Source organism: Anguilla rostrata, chromosome 8, assembly GCF_018555375.3.
Source record: "Anguilla rostrata isolate EN2019 chromosome 8, ASM1855537v3, whole genome shotgun sequence".
Taxonomy (NCBI): Eukaryota; Metazoa; Chordata; class Actinopteri; order Anguilliformes; family Anguillidae; genus Anguilla; species Anguilla rostrata.
Window position 1 is genome coordinate 51,110,760 of NC_057940.1, and position 27,105 is coordinate 51,137,864.

General features: G+C 47.9%; 1 pseudogene; it reads left to right on the forward strand.

Annotated features, from left to right (window-relative positions):
• The window catches only part of LOC135261911 (small conductance calcium-activated potassium channel protein 2-like), a 52,473-nt pseudogene that overhangs the window by 13,212 nt on the left and 12,156 nt on the right, over positions 1-27,105 (forward strand).

The following is a 27,105-nucleotide window of genomic DNA, read 5'->3' on the forward strand; positions in this document are numbered from 1 at the left end:
TGTGTGTCTGTCTGTGTATTTAATGGATTTGCCTGTGCTTCTGTGCTCCCTCTGCTTGTGTCTGTGAGTCAGCAACTCATTCAAAAGAAAAGAAAAAAAGATAAAAGGTAATGATTTAAGCCCGGTGAGATTCTCTCTCCGGCGAAACTGCGGACCGCGACGGTGGCTGCGGCCTTGGCTCTGGCGGACCACGGAAGCCGTTGGCCGTGGAAGCGGCGATAGGGGAAGAGCGGTCCGTCGAAGCAGCGTTTTACGCACGCAGTAAAGCACTCACGGCGCGGGGGCTGGTTCACGGATGAGTTGCTGCAATTCCGTTATTTTTAGGATTTTACGGGCTGGAAGCCCTCGTAGGGGTCGGGCCGCGGAACGAAATCTGGAGCTCCCATAAAACATTCACGGAGGGGGCCCTTTTCGGGCAGATCCCCGTCCCGAAGAACCGCGCGGCTTACCCGACAGAAATAGCGTTTAATGCGCCATCGTCGTTTTTTTTAAACGTGCCGTAAGTACGTCTGGAAGCTCCCGCTCGGTCGACTGGAAGAAATTAATCAAAAATATTCAGAAATGAGCCCCGTGGTAAATGGACAGCATTTATATAGCGCTTTTATCCAAAGCGCTATACAATTGATGCCTCTCATTCACCCATTCACACTCACACACACACTCACACTCACACACACATACTCACACACCAACGGTGAAAGCCTGCAATGCAAGGTACCAATCAGCTCGTTGGGAGCAGTTAGGGGTTAGGTGTCTTGCTCAGGGACACTTCGACACGCCCCAGGGCGGGGGAATCGAACCGGCAACCCTCCGACTGCCAGTCAGCCGCCCTTACCTCCTGAGCTACGTCGGTAGGGTATTCTTTTGCGCGTGCGTAGCCCCCCCGAGCCTCTGGGGCTAGCGAGTCGGATTCGCTGTGCAGCGCACCGCCAACGCGGCCCCCCTCGCGCTCGTACCCTCGCGCCCCGCGCCCAGCGTCGTTTGAGCGGTGCACGGCGCCGTGGAGGCGACTTGCGTGGGGACCGCCCCCTCTTCATTAACGCGTCTGCCGGGAGGACCCCGCCGTGTGGGAAATGTAGAAGAGTCCGGAACGCGGCAGCGGACGTTTGATTAGCGCCCCGGGAGGGGGGGAGGGGGGCGGGGGGGGGGGGGGCGTGACCTCCGGAGGCCCGGCTGCTTAATTGATTCGCTCCGCCGAACCCCGCTCCGACGCTCTCTCTCTCTCTCTCTCTCTCTCCACAAGCTGCTGTCACCGGCCGCCCAATTAGAGGCCCTCGCCGCACGTCCCCGCCGACGCCGCCGTTCCGCATCTTTCGTCCGACGGTCTTCCCTGCCCCCCCCCCGCTCGTGGCCGTGGGGTGGGGGGGGTTGGGGGGGCAAGGCGACAGGCAACGGTGAAGCGTATAAGCGAATGGCAGTTTAAAGTCTGAAATGGGGAAGCACAGGAACCAGGAAGAGAGCTTCTTTTTTTTCTTTTTTTCTTTTTTTTATAGACGCGGAGGGAATAGCGAAGGCTTCCGTTAGGATGCCGATGAGCTCGAAATGTCGCGCGGTTGGGTAACGAGCCGCGTTGGGCTGATCAGCCTCACGCAGAGGCGGACGTGGAGCCGCTCCTGACGTCGGAGGGGGACTCGGGCGGGGGCTGTCGGGTTTTTTACGTGAATGAATGACGTGTTCGCTCACGCGTGTGAGGCTGGCAGGGACTCAGGAAGGGGTGTGGGCTCGGGCCCGTCGATGAGCACCAGGGCTGGAGTTGAGAATTGAGACGGAAAGCCGAGTTTAGGTGTGGAAATGGGGGACGCTGTGGGGGGACACTGTGGGGGGAGGCTGTGGGGCGATGCTGTGGGGGGATGCTGTGGGGGACACTGGGGGGATGCTGTGGGGGGGTGCTGTGGGGGGATGCTATGGGGGGGGTGCTGTTTCTGTGAGAACCTTCGGATGTGACACTGTTAAACTCAACATGGCATACACACACAAACACACGATAAACACACACCCAGGCAAACACACACACACACATATGCACGCACACACACACAAACACACACATGTATACGTGCATACACACACACACAAACACATGCATGCACACACACACACACACACACACAAACACAGATACGCACATGTGCGCACACACACAAACACTGATACGCACATGTGCACACACACACACACACACACACACATTTGTTAGGCGCACATTTACTTTGAATGTGTCTTTGCCATGCACCTGAACTTCTGTTGGATACCCACCCACTCTACCTTGTTCTGAGCGCTGTTTGACACAGCAGTGCTGTATAGCAGTAATGCTGATGTGTGTGTGCATGTGTGCGTGGGTGCGTGTGCATGCGTGCGTGCGTGCGTGTGTGTGTGTGTGCGCGTGTGTGTGTGTGTGTGTGTGTGTGTTTCCTCTGTAGAGCTCCATGTACTCCTTGGCCCTGAAGTGTCTCATCAGCCTGTCGACCATCATCCTGCTGGGGCTCATCATCGCCTACCACGCCCGCGAGGTGCAGGTAAGAGCGCCCCCTGCTGCTCGCCCGTTACACTGCAGCTGCGTTACATCACGCAAGTCGCAGCTCTTACCAAACAGCACTCACACATTACCCGTCTGCGTTGCCTGGATTCTTCCAGAAGCCCATGGGGTTTTTGGCTTTGCCCACTGGAATGGCAGTAATACCCTTCCCTGGAATCCAGATCTCAGTTTTCAAGTCCAGTTCCCTGACCACAACATGAAGTTCTGCCGCCACAGGGAAATGTGACATGCTTCAGTGTAACAGGGTATTGGCTGAGCTGGACTGCATCAGAAATGGACTGCATTCATGGACCACCTTTCACCTTGTGATCTCACAGCCTTTTGCAATTAAAAGAGGGGAAACGGCAGCCATTTTGTGCCTGAATGGTCGCCACGCATTAGGTGAGGTGGAGCTCACCTGGGGGATGGTAGGGTGGACATGTTGACAGAGTCCGGTCAGGTCAGAGTTTGTCAAGTGTTTTCCAGGACCAACAGGGGGAATTCCCTGATGTTGGTTTTACATCCCATCTTGAGAGACAGCATCTCCTATCGAACAGTGTCCCCATCACTTTCCCAGGCAGTGTTTGACTGTTTGCCTACGTACACATTTGTTTGTGTCTGTGTTTGTGAGAGAGACTCTGAGTGCATCTGTGTGTGTGTGTGTGTATGTGTGTTGGGGGTCTGTGGCTGTGGGTGAGGTGTGTGTGTGTGTGTGTGGGTGGGTGTGAGACAGAGATTCGGATTGCATGTGCACCTATGAGCCTGTGTGTGTGCTCTCTGTACTGTACGTGATGCAGACAGGGTGTCCAATCAGCATTCAGAAGAATACAGTCAGCTACAGTACAGTAAAAAAAAAAAAGAAGAAGTAAAAGCTCTGAAATTAATTCACTCAAGAGCTTTGCGGGCACACATCCAGAAGAAAGTGCTGGCTTTTGGGGGAATCAGCCACGCTCTCGGGGCTGTGATGAGGGGTAAGCCCCCGTCCCACAGCAGTAATGAGCTGTGTCTCCCCCCCAAAAGCAACACCCCCAATCCCAGCGTCCTCACCCCCGTAGACTTGTCATCTTATTCTGAATGTGGGGCCGGGCGGGGAGCAAACACACACCGCGTGCAGTGTAACTCCTTCACAGCGCATCTCCTCAGAGAGGAGGGAGGTGTAGCTCTCTCTCTTTTTCCTGCCTCTGTCTATCTTTCTCTCTCTCTCTCTTTCCATCCTTCTTTTCATATTTCTAAAGATGGTAGATTGGTGTGTTTCTTGTTCCTTTGACTGCAGAATAAAGGGAAGATATTATCTCTTTTTCTCGGACTCTGTCTCTCTCTCTGTCTGTGTTATACCTCTGCCTACTTCTCCTTTATTTCCCTCTATCCTTTTCTGTGTGTGTGTGTGTGTGTGTTTGTGTTTCTGTGTCTGTCAGACACGTGACGTATGCTGAACTAATCAGAGTGGACACACTTACTGACAAACAATTATTTATTTGGAAATTAAATATACTGAAAATATATTGAAGTAAAATATATTATCGACATTTTGCAACACTTAACAATATCTAGGCCGGTGCACAAATTGTTGCCACTTCCACCGGATATTGCAATATACATTTTTTCAAATGAATGTTGCAGTGAAATATATATTATCATTATGTTTTCAAAAAAGGGCACACATTTAAAATATATTGCAGTATACTGCATTTTCCTAGGGGTAATCTAATCATGAATGGCCACACCAAAGGGAGATTCACACTTTTGCTAATTCAGTAATACGCTCTTGTCTCCTGATACACTGCAAAAAACTCTTTGTCTGTTTTGGTATTGTAATTATTTTCTCACAAGTAGAAAATATTAACTTGTTTTAAGTTAGTTTTTGCTTGACAAGTGCAGTTGTCTCGTCCCTGGCGAATCTTGAAATGAGTCAAACCGCCTCACCTCATTAGCAATCTTTTTGCCTCGTTTGGCAAAAACAGTGACAGAAATACAATTTTAAGTCCAAATATGAGACTAAAGCACTTGTCAAGACTGGCTTATTGTTTCGGTTGCTTCAGAGAGAGCCGGGCGGTGCAGTTCAGAGAGAGAGAGACGGAGGGGCCAAGCGGACGCGGGAGCGGGAGTTCTGATTCGGGTTTTGACGGAGTGACATTTGGGGAGGGCCGGGTGGCGGCGGCGGCGGTGGCTTTTGTTAGCGGCTAGGATAGCGCCGCCAGCGGGCCGTTCCCCCCCCCCCCCCTTTATTAGCGTGCTCTCGCGGCGCTTCCATCGGTACGCGTGTTTGCACACCGTCCTCGATTACGGCTAATTGATGCTGCGAGCAGCGAGAGCCGCGGCTAAACGCTGATAAAGATTTAAGGATTATTACGCGCTTCCTCACGGTGCTGTTCTGGAGTCCTTTTCAGATGTAAAGATATGTGTGTTTATTCTCTCTCTCTCTGCCTTACCTCTGGCTACTTATCTCTATCCACTTAACATGTGAGTGTGTGTGTGTGTGTTTATTCTCTCTCTCTCTCTCTCTATCTGTCTTACTTCTGACTACTTCTCTCTATCCACTTAACATGTGAGTGTGTGTGTGTGTATGTTTATTCTCTCTCTCTCTCTCTCTCTCTCTGCCTTACCTCTGGCTACTTACCTCTATCCACTTAACATGTGAGTGTGTGTGTGTGTGTGTGTTTTTTCTCTCACTCTCTCTCTCTCTCTCTGTCTTACCTCTGACCACTTATCTCTATCCACTTAACATGTGAGCGTGTGTGTGTGTTTGTGTGTGTGTGTGTACGTTTGTGACATTTGCATGTCGAAGAAACCTGAACTTTGAGAACGATTTGCCTGCTTGGATTTGGTGAAGGTCAGTCCCTCAAGCTTTCAGGGTCATGTGTCCAAGCAGAAGATAAGGGCAGAATTTATAAAATGATAACAGCATCTAACAAACAGCTGGATGGCACAAGAAACAAAATATTGATAAAGCCTTTCGAAGTTTTAGTGTTGTAGAATGGCTTTGATTTTGGTCTTTGATGTATATGGTGCTACAAAATAGGCTTTTGGGCCAGTATAACCTACCCTTGCCCCAAGTGGGTAGGTTATGTTGTGTGTTTATATCCTACCCTTGCCCCAGGTTGGTAGGTTATGTTGTGTGTTTATAACCTACCCTTGCCCCAGATGGGTAGGTTATGTTGTGTGTTTATGACCTACCCTTGCCCCAGATGGGTAGGTTATGTTGTGTGTTTATATCCTACCCTTGCCCCAGGTGGGTAGGTTATGTTGTGTGTTTATATCCTACCCTTGCCCCAGGTGAGTAGGTTATGTTGTGTGTTTATAACCTACCCTTGCCCCAGGTGGGTAGACTATGTTGTGTGTTTATAACCTAACCTTGCCCCAGATGGGTAGGTTATGTTGTGTGTTTATATCCTACCCTTGCCCCAGGTGGGTAGGTTATGTTGTGTGTTTATAACCTACCCTTGCCCTAGGTGGGTAGGTTATGTTGTGTGTTTATAACCTACCCTTGCCCCAGGTGGGTAGGTTATGTTGTGTGTTTATATCCTACCCTTGCCCCAGATGGGTTGGTTATGTTGTGTGTTTATAACCTAACCTTGCCCCAGATGGGTAGGTTATGTTGTGTGTTTATATCCTACCCTTGCCCCAGGTGGGTAGGTTATGTTGTGTGTTTATATCCTACCCTTGCCCCAGGTGGGTAGGTTATGTTGTGTGTTTATATCCTACCCTTGCCCCAGATGGGTAGGTTATGTTGTGTGTTTATAACCTACCCTTGCCCCAGATGGGTAGGTTATGTTGTGTGTTTATATCCTACCCTTGCCCCAGGTGGGTAGGTTATGTTGTGTGTTTATAACCTAACCTTGCCCCAGATGGGTAGGTTATGTTGTGTGTTTATGACCTACCCTTGCCCCAGGTGGGTAGGTTATGTTGTGTGTTTATATCCTACCCTTGCCCTAGATGGGTAGGTTATGTTGTGTGTTTATATCCTACCCTTGCCCCAGGTGGGTAGGTTATGTTGTGTGTTTATAACCTACCCTTGCTCCAGGTTGGTAGGTTATGTTGTGTGTTTATAACCTAACCTTGCCCCAGATGGGTAGGTTATGTTGTGTGTTTATAACCTAACCTTGCACCTTCCCTTGGTATTGGTCAACTATTTAGAACTTCCACAATTGCAAAATGTTGCGGAAATGTGAGTTTACAGCTTCACAGAAGTCTGCCTCTTATCAGACCCTGAAAGTAAAACAGACTGTTTACTGTGCTGACAGAGAGTCAGCAACTGTGAAGAAGAGACGGTGCTCAGTCACAAAACATCCTACTGGACCAGCATTATGTGAACTTCAGGTTCTCCATAATACAATGTAATCATGTTTTGTACTGCTGGATGACGCCATGGGGAACAAGTTGGTGTCTTTGGTGGTGGGGTGCTGACTGAAGATCTTTATACCGATGGGACAGCACCCAGCCAAATACAAAGGTTAGCCTGGTGTGATGTGCTTACAGAGGTAGTGCAAGCAGGATCATTCATCTATGCTGTTTTGCCATGGTTGTGTCCTCATTGATGTTTTGCTTTCACTTTGTATATAAAGGGAAATGTGCAGTGATTCGGAGAGACTTGTCAACGTACACATATAGCCATTTCACCACTCACATTTTTCACCATTGTATATTCTCATTATTACTAAACACACTGAACAATAAACTTCATTCATTTTAACCTGCCATTCCTCTTTGACTCTTACCGGGGCACACCTAGCAGTTTTAAGGTCCTAGCATACACATAGAACTTATGGATATCTATCTACCCCATAGTCACTGGCCTATACACTAGTGTCAAAAACAGGATACACAATTGTATTTATGCTGGCTACACAAGCCAAAGACATGTCCGCATCCACCAAGTTAGATAGCGATTCGTATAGAGCCGCAGTACTGGTGGACAGCAGTCTCCTCTGTCTAACTGTTAGCACAGAGGAAAGGTTAAAACATTACTTTTGGAGTCTACTCTTGGATAACTGATATAACAGCGGGTGAGACTACAGTCGTTCCTTCGCCACTCCGATACGTCCGCTGTTTGGTTTGCGGAGGGCTTTCTTACAGTTGGTGACCTTGACGTGGTAAGTTTTGGTTTCTTGCTGTTGGTGACCTCGAAGCACCGTTTGGTGTATCTGAGGGGTTTCCTACAAGCTCTTCCAGATGAAATAAATGAGGCCCTCAGGTCATCGGTTCATCATTTTACTAGCTATATTTCTTCCTCTTTTTTCGAGCGGCTATAAAGGTTTCCCCCTTTGAGTTTTACCCTGTAATGAAGAGCAGTGGCCCGTTCCTGAGTAGCCCTGGTGATTTCAGGGCATCTGTGTCGTCGTGAGACGCAGCCCAGAGAGCCGAGCGCCTGGAGAAGAAACGACTTCCCACCTTCTTCCTCTTTAGCTCCCGAAATATTCACGACGCTCAAAGGAACGTCCGTGAATACAGCCGCCCGTAAAACATTCGTTTTCCCCCCCGAACGTTGTCAGGAATCGTGCTCTGCCGGGACGACGGAGCAGTTTTCAGCTGAGAAGCGGCGGTGGGAGAAAAGGGTTTAACGCCACGGAGCGAAATAAATCCCCAGGCGCGAGGCGGCTGGCGTCGAACGCGAGTTCGTAAACGTGACGTTCCGGGCCATCAGGGGTAATGGGGTATCCGAATAGCGATCTCGCGCGTACGAACTGGCGTGGCAGCAAGTACCTTCTGGCTTTGTTTTATGCATGAGTAGTCGTTCCTTTTCTTTGCGAAAGCTGTTCATTACGGAATTACCCCAGGGTGGGGGGGGGCTGTAGTGTACTGAATGGCGCTCTGTGACCAGGCCGTCTGCTGAGCTGTGGGCGTCGTCTCGGAGCCAGTGTATGCTATGGTTAGCGCAATTAAAGCTGACCCGGGTCCTCGTCGAAAAGGAAAGGGTCACCAGCCGCCCGACTTCTCTCCATGGGCTGTCACCCACCGCTCCTCTCTCTCTCCTCTGTCTCTGTCTCTCTCGCTCTCTCTCTCCCTCTTTCATGATGGAGTGTGTTGGTGCCTGGACTATGCGGGGGCACACTGGGTGCAGGGGGGAGGGGGAGGGGGTGGGGGGGTTGTCATTTCTCCAGCTCTTTAATTGACAGATTACCATTCCTAATGGAATTTAATTATTTATAGGGTCCCAGGGTGATTTAACAAGGAAGTAAGGGGTGACACAGAGAGTGAGAGGGGGAGGGAGAAAGAGAGAGAGGGAAGAGAGAGAGAGAGATGGCAGAAAGAGAGTGAGAAGGGAGAGAGTGGGATAGGGAGAAAGGAGAGGTGGAAGGAGGGAGAGAGAGAGTGAATGTGCGGAAAGAGAGAGACCAGGAGACATTAATAGTGGGGACAGGAAGGGACAATGGGGGGGCGGCTGTGGGGGGGGGATTTGCATTTCCTGACAGCAGTGTAGTACTGAATAATTTCTGTTATGGTTTCGTTTGTCATGTGCCAGGAAAAGGGATGCCCCCTGCCAGGGTTAGGGATGCCCTGTGTGCAGGGATAGGGATGCCCCATGCCCACGGTTAGGGATGCCCCCTGCCCAGGGTTAGGGAAGCCCCCTGCCCAGGGATGGTCCGTGCCCAGGGTTAGGGATTCCCCATTCCCAGTGTAAGGGATGCCCTGTGTGCAGAGTTAGGGATGCCCCCTGCCGGGGATAGGGATGCCCCATTCCCAGGGTTAGGGATGCCCCGTGTGCAGGGTTAGGGATGCCCCATGCTCAGGGATAGGGATTCCCTATGCCCAGGGATAGGGATGCCTTGTGCCCAGGGATAGGGATGTCCCAGTTTGTGTCGGTAGTTGTTTTTCAGGGGAAGATACACACTGTGGTGTTGTTTCCCTATACTCATGCTTATTGGCCTGGCTGGTGAATTTAATCTCCTTTAAAAAAAAACAGTGAATATTTAGTCCCAGAAATTAAAAACCACCTTCACGCTGGTGAAGTGTCATCATGAGAAGACAGATTCAGCACATGTACGCCCCCACACAGACACACAGACACACACACACGCACATACATACATACATACATATACACATAAATATATACTCATACATATGCATGTAATATATGTGTGTGTGTGTGTGTATAGTCTCTACTGTCAAATGCTGCACATTGACTCTTCCTACTGTATTTATGCAATCTCTCCTTCTCTCTCCCTCCTCTCTCTCACTGGGGACCGTAATTAAGCTTGGCTGGTCTTTGATGTTGTCGCCTTGGCAACAGTCACCATGACGAGGCTGCGTTTCAAAAAAAAAAAAAAAAAAAACGCAGACTCACACACTGACACACAATGCACACACGGTTGCACACAGCGGTACACATACACATACCTACTGTGATATCATGTATTCCTACAGGTGAGAACATGGCTGACGTTGAACATAGCTGATGTTCTCTTTGAAAGATAGACCTAACAAAGACAGACCTAACAGATGTCTTTCATAGTCTACTGTACCTTCACCTCTCCTGTTTTTAACTATTGTAAGAATTAAAATAATTATCATGTTAATTATAATGTTTAGAGGGATTATTTACCCACTTAAGCCACATTATGTCAAAAATAACCAGGAACAATGAAATTCCCACGTTCATATTGTGCTGTATTGCAAACAATTAAATAGAAGAGGTACCAACATTTTTGGACCAATTCGCAGTCTGAAGTAAATCAATAGACTCCTGAACATGTGTTTAGTTTCCTGAAATTTATTAACACAATTCAGGTTTGGCTTGTCATTTGTTTTGCCTGTAAATTCTTCATTATCTCCCAGATGGTTAGTTTTAGTGGCCAGGTGTCCACACTTTGACCAATTAGAAGCCTAATGATTCACCTCAGTCTTTAATGATCAGTTAAAAATAATTTACCTTTTTATGTAATTGTTCGCAATGTAGCACAATTAGCAGAATATGAACATGGAAATTTTATTCTTCATTGCACGCATAGCTATTTCTGACATAATGTGGTTTAAGTGGGTAAATAATCCTTCTAAATATGAAAATCACCTAATTAAGAAAAATAACAACTTGTTAAAATTCTCGGATTGCAATTGTGGCTGGAACGAAAACCAGCATACACAGGGGTAGTCCCAGAGGTTAGGAACCACTGTTCTAGAACTCCATTGTTTTCGATTACCATAGCGATTGTCACATCAGCATCAGAATGTTCAGTCAAGAACATTCTAATCACATATCTGTGTTTTTATACCTTAAAGGGTTAAGCGCAGTAATGATAATTCTACCAATCAGAATAATGCCTGAGCCACTGGCATTTTAACATTTCACCTGTGCGTGTATGTATAAATATGCACGGAAGTACTACGCAGATCTCAACACACCTAGTGGGAAATGCTCACACTACAAAGAGACCTGTTAGCGACCTGTTAGCTTGTACCGCCACGAGTAATGCCGCTACTTAACGAACAGAATCTCCCCCCCTCCCCCCACCCGCCCTCTCTCTCGCAGCTCTTCGTCATCGACAACGGCGCGGACGACTGGCGGATCGCCATGACGACGGAGCGGGTGCTGCTGATCGCCCTGGAGCTGCTGGTGTCGGCGGTGCACCCGGTGCCCGGCGACTTCACCTTCCAGTGGCGGGCGCGGCTGGCCTTCTCCTACACGCCCTCGGTGGTGGAGGCCGACCTGGACATGGTGCTGTCGGTGCCCATGTTCCTGCGGCTCTACCTCATCGCCCGCGTCATGCTCCTGCACAGCAAGCTCTTCACCGACGCCTCGTCCCGCAGCATCGGGGCGCTGAACAAGGTCAGAGCCGCCGGCCTCCGGGGGGCGCCAGGGAGCGCTTCAGCGCTGGACGTCTGTCTGTCAGTCTGTCTGTATGTCTGTAGTTCCCTGCCCCCTCTCTCTCATTTTCATGTTTTCTCTGTTCTTTCTTTCTCTCTCTCTCTTCTTTCTTTCTCTCTCTCTCTCTCTCTCTCTACCTTGGTATGGCATAAACAGAGTGAGTTTTTATGTTTTGTTTATATGCACATTACAAGAAAGGACTGCAATGTCCCAATAGTGCGGACGTTGAGCTCAAACTGCCAAACTGTGTCCCTTTTACTTTCCCTCCTCTGTTTTTCCTCTCTCCACTGGCCACCCCTCTCAATTTTCAATTTCAAAGTGCTTTATTGGCATGAAAAATATAGGTACTTGTGTTGCCAAAGCAGTGGTTACAAGATACAACAATATACAATGAATGGTAGACTATGAATTCTCAGTCCCCAGTCTCCTCTCTCTGTCTCTCCTAAAATCTCTCTCTCCTCCCCTGTCCACTCCCTCGCTCCCTCCCTCCTCCCTCTTGCTTTCCTCTTGCCCTCTTTCTCGAATCAATTTGAATTTCAAGGTGCGTTATTGGCATGACATTAGACAGGGAGCATTACCAACGGTGACAAAGAGTAGACAGGAAATTATACGGCTGAACTCGGGGGGGATGTTATTGCTTTTCATTGTAATTCAGTGAATATTAACCACGGTAGCAATAACAACAGTTGATATGCAGTAATGTAGAAATCACAGCACGTTTTATGCATAGACATAGTTTTTTTTTGTTATTTCTCAGCCTCATAATGGCTTCCTTGACTTTCATTGGCACGGCTCATGTTGACAAACGCCAATAATAGACTCCGAAGGCAATTAGGAGAATAGACTATACTGAAAGCCCTCTTATACCTGCACTAAGGAAGCAATTGAACACACCCGACTAATCACAATAACGCTATGTATAAAAAAGGACATAATTTCTATATGGTGAAATAGAAATACCTGTATAGAAATACCCTTAAATAAAAACTGATAATGTGCACTTTAACCCTATGTGAAATCTTTGATTACAAATCTAAAAGTGTGGAGTACTGAGCCAAATCAAAAAAAGATATTTATTTGTCCCAAATATCTGTGGAGCTCGCAGCACATTGAGTGCGGCGGTCAGTGTGTATCTCTCAGGTGATGACAGGCAACTACTCATCCTCCAAAGATCCAGTAATTCATTTTTGTCCCCTAGAAGGGACATGAGTCTCCAAAAAGATTTTCACTGCAACGTGTCATCCAAGACACTTGTATTATCTCCAAAAAATTCTTAAACTTTTTTTTCTCTCAAGTCTCAGAAGGATATATAACAGCGGCTGAAGTTGTATCTCCTTTATCCAGTAAGACTGCTGGTTTTTCCGTGTCTGAAAATGCAATACAACCTGGAAGCACTGCTTTTATTTTATTTTATTTTATTTTCTCAGAACAAATTTGCCCGTCTTTACCTCCGTGCGTCTATCTCAACCTCTCCTACCTCGCGGCGGTCACATGACCTGTTTTGGTCACATGATCTGGGTATTTCGCGGCCATTTCGTCCGAATTTCGTTAGGATCCATTTCCGAGGTGCGTCATTGACGGCAAAGCGGTCCGTGCATCCATTATCCATACCCGCCTCTTCCTGGTCGGGGTCGTGGGAGGTGCTGGAGCCTTTCCCAGGTTGCCAATCTATCTCGCAATTTAGAGCCTCCAACTAGCCTACCTACATGTCTTTGGACTGTGGGAGGAAGCCGGAGAATCGAACCGAGGACCTTCTTTCCGTAAGGCGACAGTGTTAGCCATCGCGCCACCCGCAGCACTGTGTCATACACAGCGTTTGGCTTTTAATGGAGTGGTCTGAGTCTGAAGCTCACACTCATCAACATCATCAGTGATTGGCAGCTAAATGAACGTATTTCAGGCTCGATTGAAGGGATCCTTTTTGGGGCATTTTGGTAGGACTCCTTTAGGTGTACCCGAAATGTGACTACTAACGGAAATGGCCTATTTCCAGCCCTATTTTCAGACATGGATCGCTTATTTTATGGATCATATTCATATGTGCATATGCACATATAGTTTAATCAGCTTTTTAGTTCAACATTCTAGCTGGTTATGTTACGTTCTTGGTTGTTGCATATTTCACTTCCATGTAGCACGAACGACAGTAAGAAACTTGAGTTTGAATCATATTTTCATGGTCATGAATTCTTCTTTTGATTGAATAAAACTGCTTTGGCTGGGTCTGTTGGCGCATTCAATTGCGGTCACAACGTCCCTCGGGTATCGATTGTCAGGCCTTGATAAGTGTCATTTTTCATGTTTTCCAATATTGTGATACAGAGAGTGTTGGCCTGAGGCGTGGCCTTCATCTGGAAATCATTCACTTCGTCTTTTTTGGCTGGACCGCAACGGCGGGGCCAGCCCTACGAACGCAAATGTCTGTGACCGAGTGACTTGAGTGAATGACGAAGTTGCACCAGTGGTTGGCCGAGTTATGAAATTACGCCATTGGTCGGCCGAGTTATGAAGTTACGCCATTGGTCGGCCGGTCCAGCCATATGTAGGTGTTGACCTGGTCGTGTTTAAGTTGGCATAACTTTTCTAATAGGGAGCTGGGTATTGTTGCAGTCTTGTTTTGTGGGTAACATCAGAACCAGGTCACGTTTATTCAACAGCGATGTGATGTTTTGTGTTCAGGGTCTAAAAATAAATAGTTGAGTGTCGCTTTTAAGTTTTTGGAGGGCTTGTATTGTTGAGTGTTAAACTAAGTGTGTACCTGGGTTTTCACTTTGACGATACAACTGTTGCCTTAGGGTTTAAAGGTACGTTCTGTCTTCTTTTTTGTGTTATTTCTTTTTTGGAAAGTGCTTTGAATACCGTGTTAGAAAAGCACTGCACAAAAGCACTGCCAGTTGGATTTCCCTCTTGTTAAATCCTGTTAAGTGGGGACTGTTTGTTAAGGAGTCTGTTATTTTCGTAATTCCGGTAGCGTTAAGAGCTTTGCTGATTTCATCAGCGGTGGAAGTTTCCAGCGCTTTCAGGAGGCTGCTTGTACGTGTTTGGATTGTTCGATTGCACTCTTTACACGAGCGCCGTCCGTGTGAGAATAGGCTCGTTGGCATTTTTTTCATGTGATGCGATTATCGAATCGCGAGCTGATCCTGAGGTCTGTGGCCCGACAGCGAGTGCTTTTATAGAGGAGGGGTCCACATCAGTGTCCCACAATCTGTCCCACAGTTCCCTTGCGCTGAGCCAGAGGTGAACCTTGCGGAGGGGTCCCCTCAGTAGCATCCTGGCATCAACGATGGCGGTTACTGACCCGCGTCTGGGCGGGGCCGAACTGTCACGGCTGCTCTCTCCGATTGGGCGCCTGACCCAGTTCCCCTCCGCGGCGCCGGCGGCTTCCCCGCCGGAGTCCGTGCCGCGCTCTGTGTTCGTGCGCTCTGGCCTGATGGGAGATTTTCCTCTCCGACCCCATCGTGAGCGTTAGCGGACGCGTCCACACGCCGCTGAGACTCTCCTGCAGCGTCACCCTGTTCCTGCTTTTTTTAAAGTGACACCTACAAATTCAGGAGGCTAATTTTTCCCTCTTTTCCCTCCCTCTTTCTCTTGCTTGCAGTCTATCTGTCTCTCTCCCTCTGTTTCTCTCTCTCTCCTTCCTCTCTATCTTTCTTTCTCTCTCTCTTGCTCGGTCTATCTCTGTTTCTGTGTCTCTTTGTCTCTCTCCCGCTGTCTCTCTCACACTATAAACACTATATTCAATTCAATTCACGTTGCTTTATTGACATGAAATACAAATGTAATTATTGCCAAATCATACATGTAAATAGTATGTAAAATAATAATATTAAAATAATAATAATAAATATAATAATATATAACAATAACAACAATAACAGCAACAACAGCAACAGAAGTAAATCAATATATATGTACAATGTTTATATGGGGTGGGTGGTTACTCTCTCTCTCTCCCTCTGTCTCTCTCTCTCACTCTCTATCTTCACCTCTATCTTTCTCTCTCTTGCTCGTTCTCTGTCTGTATCGCTGTCTCTCTGTCAGTATCTGGAATACTCAAATCTGGCCCTCAAGAGCAGTAGTACTGCTGGTTTTCATTCTTCCCCTCTAAACAGGGACTGTTTTAGACCTGGGACGCCAGGTGGATGGGATCTCTGGCCAGATGTGAGTATCTAGGTTGAACATGGTCAGTCTTACTACCATATGGGACCGCTAGGGGGCACTGTCCTTCTCTCTTTGCCCTCTCAGTTCTGAGCAAGGTCAGGGGTCATCACGTTTTCTTCTGTCAACCAACCCATGGGGGGAGGTGGTCACACCAACCTACACCGCAAGCTGCACACGCAGAACAGGCTTCTGGAGGTGTGACCACAGCTGTGTGTGTGTGTGTGCGTGCGTGTGGTTGTGTGTTCAGGTGCATTTCAACACCCGGTTCGTGATGAAGACCCTGATGACCATCTGCCCTGGGACCGTGCTGCTGGTCTTCAGCATCTCTCTGTGGATCATCGCAGCCTGGACTGTGCGCGTCTGTGAGAGGTGAGGTACGGTGTGTGTGTGTGTGTGTGTGTGTGTGTGTGTGTGTGAGAGGTGAGGTACTGTGTGTGTGTGTGTGTGTGAGGTGAGTACGTGGTGGTGTGTGTGTGTGTGTGAGAGGTGAGGTACTGTGTGTGTGTGTGTGTGTGTGTGTGTGAGAGGTGAGGTACTGTGTGTGTGTGCGTGTGATTGTATGTGTTTGTGCACGTGTGTGTGTGTATGTGTGCGAGAGGTGAGGTACGGTGTGTGGGTGTGTGAGAGGTGAGGTACTGTGTGTGTGTGTGTGTGTGTGTGTGTGTGGAGGTGAGTACTTGTGTTGTGGTGTTGTGTGGTGTGGAGGTGAGTACGTGTGTGGTGTGTGTGGTGTGTGAGGTAGTACGGTGTGTGTGTGTGTGTGAAGGTAGTACGTTGTGTGTGCGTGTGTGTGTGTGTGTCGAGAGGTGAGTACGTGTGTGTGTGTGTGTGTGAGAGGTGAGGTACGGTGTGTGGGTGTGGGTGTGTGTGTGTGTATGTGTGCGAGAGGTGAGGTACAGTGTGTGTGTGTGTGTGTGTGTGTGTATGGGTGTGGGTGTGTGTGTGTGTGTATGTGTGCGAGGTGAGGTACGGTGTGTGTGTTGTGTGTGAGTGGTGTGTGTGTGTGTGTGTGTTTTGTGTGTGTGTGTATGGTGTGGTGTGTGTGTGTGGTGTGTGTGTGTGTTGTGCGAGAGGTACGTGTGGGTGTGTGTTGAGTGTGGTGTGTGGTTGTGTATGGTGTGGGTTTGTGTGCGTATGGGTGTGGGTGTTTGTGTGTCTGTGCATGTGTGTGTGTGTGTGCATAAGTGTGTGTGTGTGTGTGATGACCACATGCATCTCTGAGAGGTGGATTATGACCACTTCTGCGATTACTCTGGTTTTTTTTTTCAAAGATACAGTGCCGTGAAAAAGCATTGGTCCCCTTCCTGTTTTCCTCTATCGCATATTTGTCACACTGAGTGGTTTCAGATCTTTAGACAAAATGTAATATTTAGACAAAGGAAACTTGAGTAAACACTAAATGCGTTTTTGAATGATTTTATATATTTAATTTTAAAAGTTAAACGAAAAACACATTAACTGACCCCTTAAACTCAATGCTTAATGCATCTTGTAATTTGATCAGTATTTCACATCGCTGTGGAGGAATTTTTGCCCACTCTTCTTTGAGGAACTGCTTTAATTCAGACAAATGGTTTTCAAGCATGAATTGCTGGTTTCAGGTCCTGCCACAACATCTCTACTGGGGTCAAGTCAGGACTTTGACTAGGCCACTCCAAAACTTTAACTTTGTTTCTTTTCAGCCATTCAGATGTGGCCTTGCTTTTGTGTAATTCAATTATGCTTTAGCTTCAGCTCACAGACAGACGACTGGACAATCTCCTTAAAAGTTTTCTTGTGCTGAGCAGAATTTGTGGTCCCTAATTCGCAAGTCGCAAATCGGCAAGTCGTCCAGGTCGTGAAGGCAGCAAAGCACCCCTTCACCATCTCACTACCACCATCATTGTTGGTATGATGTTCTTACTGTGAAATTCAGTATTTGCTTTACGCCAGATATAATGGGACCCACATCATCCAAAAAGTTCTACTTTTGACTCATCATTCCATAGAACATAATTCCAAAAGAATAGGTTTTTGTTTTTCTTTTTGCAAATGTAAGATGAGCGTTGAGGTTCCTCTTGGTTTATAGTGGTTTCGACCTTCGCTACTCTCCCACGAATCCCATTTTTGCCCAGTCTCTTTTTTATGGTGCTGCCATGAGCACTGACCTCAGCTGGGGTTAGAGAGGCCTGCAGTTCTTTGGATGCTTTGTGGGATCTTTCGTCCCTGGATGAGTTGTCACTGTGCCCTTGGAAACCATTTGGTGGGCAAACAGAATCGCCTCTGTTCCAATTGTGCTCCATTTGGCTCTCGCTGTGGTTTCTTGCAGTACCAGAACCTTAGAAATGGGTTTGTAACCCTTTCCAGACTGATATATCTCAACAACTTTTTTCTCCTCTCTTCTGAAATTTCTTTCGATCGTGGCATAGAGTGCCTGTATTCAATTCAGTTTAATTCAATTTTATTTTTGTATAGTGCTTTTTACAGAGAACTGTCTCAAAGACACTTTACAGAGTAGCAAGGCAAGAGACAGAGCAAAAAGAGCATAAACTTTGTGGTGACTGCTTCACACTGACGGTGAGGTTCAACATGAGTGAGGTATTAGATTCAACAGGGCTGGCTGCAATCAAGCCTGGCTGTGTTCAATCAGCTAAATCTAATTATCAGTTACATTTGTTTAATTTTAGTATCTAAAAGTGCAGTTACTCTTTCACCTGGGTGATACGGGTGTTTGATAACTTTTCTCATGAAATAAATGAAATAATAATTTCAAAAAAGTGTTTTCTGTTTACTCTGTTTCCATTTGTCTACTATTACATTTTGTCCAAAGGTGTGAAACCATTCAGTGTGATATATATATATGCAAATTTCATTGCACAGTATGAAAGATTTAAATATAACCGCAAATATTTGAAAAGAGTCTGACGGGTGTGTGTGTGTGTGTGAGAGACGTGTGTGGTGACTGCGTGTGCGTGACAGGCGTGTGACAGTTTCGTGTGTGTGACAGGTGTGTGACGACTGTGTGTGTGAGGTGTGTGACAGTGCTGTGTGTGTGTGTGTGTGTGTGACAGGCATGTGACAATTACGTGTCTGTTAGAGGTGCGCGATGACCGTGAACGTCTGTGACAGGTGTGTGACAACCGTGAAGGTCTGTGGAAGGTGTTCGGCGACCGTGAACATTTGACGGACGCGTGAGGAGTCGAGAGGATGTCTTGATACATGGAAAGAGAACGAAGGAGTGTGCGAGGGAGCAGAAAAGATGAGGACGGGGAAAGAAGTGAGAAAGGCGAGATGAAGGATAAGAGCCGCAGAGGGAGAGAGGGAGGAAAGGTGGGAGAGAGGGAGGGAAAACAGGGCAGACAGAGAGAGCGGAGAACAGTCATTCAGAAATGAAAGAGTGTGGATCAGGAGGGAGGTAGCAAAAAAAAAAATGAAAAGAAGAAAAATTGAAGTAAAAAATGCAAGGAAGTGAATGTCCTATAAAAGAAAGAAAATAAGAAAATAGAGGATTTACATCAGAAGGATGACAGAAACTATATTAATAAAAATCCACACCTTTTTTAAAACATTTTTATGAAGCCAAAGAGTGAAACCTTCACAGCAGGGGCCTTCTTCTGTGAAACAGTGTTATTCTGCCAACCGTCTTTATATAGCTAACGGTGAAACATGGCCGTGGGTGTGCTGCCATTCACTGGATAGAAGGCTGCGCTCCAGAATGTTTTTAGTCTTTTAGGCTCGCGTCCATCAGACGATGTTGCCTGCTGACCTTCTGGACCGCATGCGACTGCAGTTATCTCTCTGTATATTTCCCTTCATCCCCTCTTTCTACCTCTCTTTCTGCTTTCCTTCACTCCTAACCCACCCCCCCCCACCCCCCAGAGTATTCCTCCCACATTTTCTCACTCCTGTTCTCCTGCCTAACACCAGCAGTCTCTCTTGCGCATCCAGCCCGAGTCTAAGAAAACCAGATTTGTCTTGAAGCCCAAGCCAAACACCCCCTTCCCCCCTCCCCCCGTCGCTGTACTTAATTTTTTTCTCAGCCCTTCCAGGTGGTCTTCCATTTTGGGAGAGGACAGGATCTCATTATTCTGACACCTCCTCTTAAAGATGGATGAGCGCTTGTCCCTAACACCCCCACCCCCCCCCCCCCCACCAACCCGCCCCCCACCCCCCCCGGCTTTGTCATCCTTGCTGAGTACATGTAAAATAACACGGGGGGGAGAAAGGGTTTCGGGAAAAAATGGCTTTTTCAGCACAGCGGAACACCAGCCGCTGTGTTTTTCTAACCACTTTATTCGAATGCGTGTAGCATTCAGTTATTCATCCGAACACTATAGAACTTGGTGTAGGATCATGAACGTCGTATTCCGTACAAAACAGTTTCATTTAGTCACAGGTTCTGCTTCCTGTAAGCTTTTCTCACTCAGGGACCCCCCACCCATGCCCACAGGCGCCCAGGGGACCCCCATCATAAGTTAAAAAAGGGGTTATATTTTTTAAATGTTTCATATTTTGACATATTTTCCCAAGTCTATATTTGGTCATTGCATATCAGGTTTGGCCAGGGACACTTTTACATGGACAGTTACTTGGCCTGCGTGCAGTGTAATCGACTGATTTAGAATACTTCCCCAAAACTCAGATATTTAGAATTTTGCAGTGTGTTCTTTCTTGGAACAATATGCGCAATGTGTGTGCTTTAAAGAAGGACGTGTTTAACTGTTTTTATGCTTCTTTTTACCTGGTCTTTTCAGACTGTCTGTTACCACACTCTTCTTCTTTGAACGTGGCTTTAACGTTATCGTTGAGTCATCGTCTACAAAAGTTAATAATAATGTGTGCATTCCGTTCAGTTCAATCTGTTTTTATTAGCATGGCACTTTTTACAGGTACACTGTCACAGAGATGCTTTACAGAGAAAACAAGAAAAAGGAAATTGGGCAAAAACCAGACCAAGGTTAAATTTTTTTTATTTTAACTCCCCAGTGGGAAGGAAAACTCTGAAACGATGGTAAAAAAAAAAAAAAAGAAAACCTCCCAAATGGAGGAAGAAATCTCAGGAGACACCTGGCTATAGAGAGGGAGCTCATCCTCCACCAGCTGGCCTGATGTAATAGTAAAGACAGAATGAATGGTAACAGAAATATAATGAGGAAGCTATCAGAGCAGTTAGTCAAATGGGTCGGGCAGGTCACAGACTGAGGTGTTGAATTAGCAGGTAAAATAGGAGGTCCAAGGCAAGAAGTGTATACTGATACGCAGTTCAGAGGGCTGAGGTGGTGCGTCTAGGCATCCCGGTTACGTCATTGTGTACACGGGACAGAACAGCAAACCAGAGCGTTCACATGCTGTGGTGGGGCAACAGCACACTCAGCTCAGCTCACGTAACAGCTCTATGGTCCAGATTTACCCCTCCCAGACATCTTTAACTAAAGGAATGGGTAAAGATTGAATGGATGAATGAATCGTTGCATTTATATAGCGCTTTAGCGAACGCTCAAAGTGCTTCACAGAGATGAGATGGGTGACCTGGGTGATGCACGGCAGCCATTTTGTGCCAGAACGCTCACCACACATAAGCTAAGGTGGAGAGGGGGAGAACGTTTTTTTTTGCCAATTAAATCGGGGGATGATTAGGTGGCAAGTCTGAGGGAGCCAGGTTGGGAATTTAGCCAGGACGCCAGGGAACCCCCTACTCTTTGTGACAAGTGTCATGGGGTCTTTAATGACCACAGCGAGTCAGGACCTGGGTTTAACGTCTTATCCGAAAGACGGCACCTCCAACAGCACAGAGTCCCCCTCATTGTACTGGGCCTTTGGGGTTTATTAAAGAGGTGTGTTTTGAGCCCACACTTAAAGACGGAGAGCGTGTCGGAGCTCAGTGTGTCTAATGCCAACCAAATGAATAATCATAATCACACTGAGGTTTAACCCTTTGAAGAGTAGGTTTTTTGGAATGTTTTTTTTTAAATTCTAAGTCAGTGCTCTAGAACTCTGTTGCTTTCAGTTGCCAGTAGAGGTTGTTAGGGTCTTGTTACACGAAGCAATTTCCACAAAACGTTGGTTGCTGCAATGCGTTGCGTTTGATGTCATTTCATGCAATACCGTTAGCTGAGGCAATTCGCAAGCAATTTCAATTGTAATCAATCACCAATCAGAATTAAGTGCGTAATTTAGTGTACTTGTAAGGGAATTTATGGTTGATACTAACAGTCCAGTACATTGTTGAGCATTGGTGTCACTGGCAATGCTTTCAACATGGAAACGCAAAGCATAAATTCATGTGCATTCACGATTTTGGATATCTTTGAAAAGTAAAAAGAAACATTACATTACATTTACATTACAGGCATTTGGCAGACGCTCTTATCCAGAGCGACGTACAACAAAGTGTATAACCATAACCAAGAACAAGTATGACGAAACCCCTAGAGAGAAGTACCGGTCCAAGTACAGGGAACAACCGCATAGTTCAACTTGGACCCTGGTGGTTAAACTGATTAACACTAACAACGAAAACGGCAACAACGCAATCTATGGAAAAATAAAAATAAATAAAAATACAAGTAGTCGTTAAGACTGGCGCATCAACTAAGTCACCTATTAAACAGCTGCCTAGTTACACCCCTAAGTTTAGTCATTTACGGGGGGGAAGGGAGGGATGGGGAGAGGTGCAGCCTGAAGAGGTGGGTCTTCAGTCGTCGTTTGAAATGGGTCACAGTCTCAGCTGTTCTGACCCCACAGGGAGGTCATTCCACCATCGTGGGGCCAGAACAGACAGGAGACGTGTTCTGGAAGTGCAGGTGCGAAGAGGGGGAGGTGCTAGGCGTCCTGAGGTAGCAGAACGGAGGGATCTGGCTGGCATGTAGGGTTTGAAAATCTTGTGAAGGTATGCTGGGGCTGATCCCTTGACTGCCTGGTATGCTAGAACCAATGTTTTGAATTTGATGCGAGCTATAACAGGCAGCCAGTGGAGGGTAGTGAGCAGGGGAGTTACGTGGGAGTGTCTGGGGAGGTTGAAGACCAGACGAGCCGCAGCATTCTGGATGAGCTGCAGGGGTCTGGTGGCAGATGCCGGTAGTCCAGCCAGAAGAGAGTTGCAGTAGTCCAGGCGGGATAGAACCATTGCTTGGACCAGGAGCTGGGTTGAGTAGGTGGTGAGAAAGGGGCGGATTCTGCGGATATTGTATAGGAAAAATCTGCATGCCCGGGTTACTGCTGCAATGTTGTTGGAGAGGGACAGCCTGTTGTCCATCATCACTCCAAGATTCTTGGCGCAGGGTGATGATGTCACTACGGTGTCCCCTAAGGAAATGGAAAAGTCGAGGAGGGGAGAGGATAGAGCAGGAATAAAGATTAGCTCCGTCTTTCCCGGGTTGAGCTTCAGGTGGTGATTGTCCATCCAGCTCTGTATGTCCCTCAGGCAAGCGGAGATGCGGGCGGGGACCTGTGTGTCCGATGGGGAGAAGGAGAGAAAGAGTTGCGTGTCGTCGGCATAGGAATGATAGGACAAGCCATGGGCAGATATTACAGGGCCAAGGGATCTGGTGTACATGGAGAAGAGAAGGGGACCAAGGACTGAGCCCTGGGGAACTCCAGTGGTGAGGGGACGGGGTGGTGATACCTTACCCGCCCAGGCAACCTGGAAGGATGCGGTCAGAGAGGTAGGACTCAATCCAGTCAAGGACTGTGCCGCGGATCCCTGATGCTGCCAGGGAGGACAGGAGGGTAGAGTGGTCCACAGTGTCAAATGCAGCGGAGAGGTCTAAAAGAATCAGGACAGAGGAGAGGGAGGCTGCTCGTGCGGCATGGAGTGACTCACTGACCGAGAGGAGTGCAGGCTCAGTCGAGTGGCCAGGCCTGAAGCCAGACTGGTGGGGATCAAGCAGGTTGTTCTCAGAGAAGAAAGCAGAGAGCTGGTTAGATGCAGCACGTTCGAGTGTTTTGGATAGGAAAGGGAGGAGAGATACCGGGCGGTAGTTCTGAATGACTGAAGGATCTAGTGTGGGTTTCTTCAGCAGCGGGGTGATGTGGGCCTTCTTGAAGGATGAGGGGAAACATCCAGAAGATAGGGAGGAGTTCACAAGGGAGGCGACAAAAGGGAGGATGTCTGGTGTGATTGTTTGAAGGAGAGATGAGGGGATAGGGTCGAGGGTGCAGGTGGTAGGGCGGTGGGTGAGCAGAAGCTGGGAGACTTCAGTGTCTGAGAGGAGAGAAAATGTGGAGAAACAGGGGGCGGAGGACGCAGAGGGGGCGGAGGACGCAGAGGGGGCGGAGGACGCAGAGGGGGCGGAGGACGCAGAGGGGGCGGAGGACGCAGAGGGGGCAAAGGAGCTGCGGATGTCTGCAATCTTTTCGTCAAAGAATGCTGCAAAGTCATCTGCAGTGAAGGAAGACTGGGGTGGAGGAGGTGGCACGCTGAGGAGAGAAGAGAAAATAGAGAAAAGTTGACGAGGGTTAGAAATTGAGTTATGAATTTTGGTTTGGTAGAATTTTGCCTTAGCGGCAGTGACAGAAGAAGAGAACTTTTTCAGGAGAGACTGATAGGCTGAGAGGTCAGATGGGTCCCCAAACAGTTCTGGGTGCGTAGCTGGCTTGTAAAGAAACAGGCGATACATGTGCGACCTGTATCTCTACTCTGATTGGCTATTGCATGAAATCGGTCGCTCAAGCCGCTCGGGACTGGTTGCAACTAAATTGCATCTGAGTTGCAAGCAAATTGCAGTGTTACACAAAGAGCAATCCGAGAGCAATTCAGTTGCGAGCGACGAAAGTTGCTCGGAGATTGCTTTGCTTAATAAGACCTTTTCATCAGCATTAGAATGTTCAGTTAAGAACATTCTGAATCGGGTTTTTGTGATTTCGCACCCCGAATGGTTAACGGACGCGGCCAACTGAAAAACTGAAAGCCGCCTCCCCTCTCAGGTACCACGACTCGCAGGACGTGACCAGCAACTTCCTGGGAGCGATGTGGCTCATCTCCATCACCTTCCTGTCCATCGGCTACGGGGACATGGTGCCCCACACCTACTGCGGCAAGGGCGTGTGCCTGCTGACCGGCATCATGGTAAGCGCCCGCCTTCGTGCCGGGGGGGGGGCGTCAGTGGGCGGGGCGATGGGGAACTCGGGCCTCCCTGCTGCCCCACCCCCCTCCCAAACTCCTCCCACCCCTCCCCTCCCTGAGTTGTGTTCTAACTCCCTCATGCTCACTCTGGCCCCCAAACGCTCGCGTGACTAAGCGGCTTGTGCCGGTAGTTCTCCTCGTTGGCGGGTGATGGCGGTGGTATGGGATGGCGGTCACAAGCTTAGTCCTCCTCAACTAATGTCCCAGCACGCTTAACTTGGCTCTATGTTTGTGTGTGTGTGTGTATGTGTGTGCATGTGTCCGCACGTGTGTGTGTCGTATGTGTCATAGACACTGTCGTTTCACAGTGTGGCCGTTCCCTTTGTGGTTTTTTGCTCTGTCTGTCTCATGGTATGCCTGCTGCTGCTCTCTCTTTAGCATTAGCACACGGCATAACACAGGGCTGCCCAACCCTGCTCCTGGAGATCTGCTGTCCTGTAGGTTTTCAGTCCAACCCCAACAAAGCCACACCCCATTCAACAGCTAGAGCAGGTCTGCCCAACCCTGTTTTGGAGATCTACTGTCCTGTAGGCTTTCACTCCAACCCTAGCAAAGCACACCTCATTCAACAGCTAGAGCAGGGCTGCCCAACCCTGTTTTGGAGATCTACTGTCCTGTAGGCTTTCACTCCAACCCTAACAAAGCACACCTTGTTCAACAGCTAGAGCAAGGCTGCCCAACCCTCTTACTGCAGATCTACTGTCCTGTAGTTTTTCACTCCAACCCTAACAAAACACACCTCATTCAACAGCTAGAGCAGGGCTGCCCAACTCTCTTACTGGAGATCTACTGTCCTGTAGGTTTTCACTCCAACCCTAACAAAACACACCTCATTCAACAGCTAGAGCAGGGCTGCCCAACCCTCTTACTGGAGATCTACCATCCTGTAGGTCTTCACTTCAACCCTAACAAAGCACACCTCGTTCAAGAGCTAGAGCAGGGCTGCCCAACCCTGTTCCTGGAGATCTACCATCCTGTAGGTCTTCACTTCAACCCTAACAAAGCACACCTCGTTCAAGAGCTAGAGATCTCCTTGAGCTGCCAATGTGGGTTGAAAGGAAAACATACAGGACAGTAGGTTTGCTGAGACAGGGTTGGGCAGCCCTGGTGTAGCGGGTAAATGCCGGTGTCTGTGAGCCTCTGCCTGGTCTCCCTGTGTAAACCTGTGATTCCTACAGTCTGTCAGCTTCCATCTCTCCATCAGCCTGACTGTCTGTCTGACTGTCTGACTGTCAGTGAGTCTGTCTGTCTGTTTGCCTGTCAGTGAGTCTGTTTGCCTGTCAGTGAGTGTCTGTCTGTCTGTCTGACTGTCAGTGAGTCTGTTTGCCTGTCAGTGAGTGTCTGTCTGTCTGTCTGTCTGTCTGACTGTCTGACTGTCAGTGAGTCTGTTTGCCTGTCAGTGAGTGTCTGTCTGACTATCTGACTGTCAGTGAGTCTGTCTGTCTTTCTGACTGTCAGTGAGTGTCTGTCTGACTGTCAGTGAGTCTGTTTGCCTGTCAGTGAGTGTCTGTCTGTCTGTCTGACTGTCAGTGAGTCTGTCTGTCTGTCTTTCTGACTGTCAGTGAGTCTGTCTGTCTGACTGTCAGTGAGTTTGTCTGTCTGTCTGACAGTCAGTGAGCGTCTATTTGTCTGACTATAAGAGTGTCTGTCTGACTATTAGTGAGTATGCCTGTCTGTCTGTTTGTCTGTCTGTCTGACTTGGTGACAGCAGCTTGGACTGGTCCAGAAGCTCTTCTGTGGTTTTTGGTATTGATTGCACATCATTTTGTCTTTTTCATCCATTTATCTTCATCAGTTTTCTGCTCTATCTCTCTTGTTCTCCCTTCCTCCCCCGTCTTCTCTCCATTCATTCATTTTCTCTTTATTGTCTGCGCCTGTGTGTCTCTGTCTGCTGGCAGCGAGCGCACACACGCACACTCACACATACACGCACACACACGCACACACACGCACACTCACACATACACGCACACACAGAGCTCACTCATGCTTTCAAACAGGAACAAAGATACGCACAGACAGTAGGGCAGGTGCGCACACACGCACAGTCACACGTGTGCCCCCACACTTCACACGCGCACCCACCCTTTTGAGTACTATCACACTCTTTTTCACACGCACTTTCCCATACATGCGGTTGTGAACTCACATACTCACAACCTCTACCTGGTGAACTCCCACACACTCAAACATTCTCTTTCCATCTCTCTCTGTCTCTGTCTCTCTCTCCACCTCTCTCTCTAGCTCTCTCTCTCTCTCTCACATTATTGAGATTCACCAGGAAAAAAATGACACAAATAGAAAAAAGAGAGTGCTTCTCCCTTTTTGTTTTTATGGCATTGACGATGTGTAGAAGGTTGAGAAAAAGAGACCGTGTGACAGAGGGGTAGATGGCGAGAAAGTGAGCGACAGGCTTGCGTTGTTTTTTCGGTGAAAGTGATTGTAATGACTTTCTATAGGTGAAATTCTCAGTCTCGTTTCCATGACAACAGTGAAGGCCAACACTGTGTTGGAATATAC